Source organism: Micropterus dolomieu, unplaced genomic scaffold (assembly GCF_021292245.1).
Source record: "Micropterus dolomieu isolate WLL.071019.BEF.003 ecotype Adirondacks unplaced genomic scaffold, ASM2129224v1 scaffold_78, whole genome shotgun sequence".
Lineage (NCBI taxonomy): Eukaryota > Metazoa > Chordata > Actinopteri > Centrarchiformes > Centrarchidae > Micropterus > Micropterus dolomieu.
This window is the reverse complement of record NW_025744078.1, coordinates 1-1,572: the sequence shown is the minus strand read 5'-3', so window position 1 is coordinate 1,572 and position 1,572 is coordinate 1. Positions and strand designations below refer to the sequence as shown.

At 41.3% G+C, this 1,572-nt stretch overlaps 1 pseudogene; it reads left to right on the top strand.

Moving 5' to 3' along the window:
* The first annotated feature begins 10 nt into the window (after positions 1–10).
* On the top strand, positions 11–918 carry LOC123967145 (annotated as a pseudogene).
* Positions 919–1,572: the final 654 nt, after the last annotated feature.

Sequence of the window (1,572 nt, the reverse complement as noted above, 5' to 3'; positions counted from 1 at the left end):
GCAGAGCAAGATGACAGATTTGGGAGGAGGTGGACTTCACAACATGTTTCCAACTGCTTGTTGACTTTTACCAATGTTTTCCTGCAGGTGAGAAGTGATCATGTTGCTCCCATCTACGTCATCAACTTTCTCATCAGCGACCTGATTCAGTTCTGCTGCATGATCGTTCAGGTGGCACCAAATGTGGATGAGAAGATATCTGACATCTTCTTATTAATTTACCTCACTTCTCTGATTGCCAGTGTTTACTTCATGGTCTGCATCGCCCTGGAAAGGTATCTATCTGTCTATCCAGTATGTGTGGAGCTCCTTCTGTGTCTGAACATTATATTAGTTTATAACTCTGACGCTCCTCAAAGACTTTGTGTCCATCTTGTATTACAGGTATTTGGTCATCTCCCACCCACTGTGGTACCGCTTCAGACGAACCATCAAGACCTCTGTGGTGGTCTGTGTCCTGGTCTGGGTCCTTTCAGTTGTCTGTGTTGTCCTTGTATTTTTCTTTCCTGATGTGGTCATACTTATAGTATTCCCCATCATCCTCCTCCTTCCCTTCCCTCGGTTAATCTTCTTCCTGGTTGGGACCCTCAAAGCCCTGTCTGCTACCATCTCGGTCCCCTCTGATGAAAAACGACGAATTGTGGGAATTTTGGTTCTGGTGCTGCTTATTTACACGCTGCCGTTCCTGCCTATCATACTTCAGTTTGTGAATTTAAAACACCATGAGAACCTCGCCATCTTGTTTTTCATCTTTGTTAGGTTGAATCCTCTTGCAGACTTGTTCCTGTATGTGTTCATGAGGAAAGGGTTCATAGACAAGATTTTGGCCTCTGTGTGTTGCTGCAGAATGAACAGCAATGATATCAGCAGTCCATCAGTATGAATGATGACAACATTTCCACAGTCAGCTTCATGTAGGCAGAAGCAAAGCAGATATTATTTTAGATGAACTGAGCTCATTCTAGCCGCCTCGCTGTCTTCTTCCTAAATCTTTATTTGGACTGTTGTTTGGATGTTTAACACAGGGAGAGCATCACAACACGTCTTTAGCACTTTGTACTTTTTAAGTGTAATTTCTGCTGTTTTAGTGGTAGGCATGCTGCTGTTTAGGATGTGATTCAGAGCAGCTGTTTTGCAGCAGCTGTTGTGTTTTTGGCAATCTGGAGAAAATCTTAAACCACAGTTTATGTCAGTTTCTATGAAATTGTAAATTTTCTGGAAATCCAATAAAAATCATTTTGTAGACCAAACTGTGAATGTTTGTCTTTGAGCAACTCAGTGAATTAAAAGCTGACAAATGAAGGTTCAACAAAATCTCTGCTGGTTGACAAATCTCTATTGTCTATATGAACATAAAGCCCAACCTGCTGTTAGCAGGGAGGCATCCTGCACTTTCTGACCAAATGAGGTTTCCTCACAGCTCTTAAAGTTTTCAGACTTTTTTAGATAAGAATTTGGGGCAGAAATGATAAAGTGTGACAGGGACAGTCACAACAGATCAATATCTAATATGAAACTAAAACTCTCTAGACGGAGGTCTGGTGAGTCATTGTTTATTAACAAATAACAAAA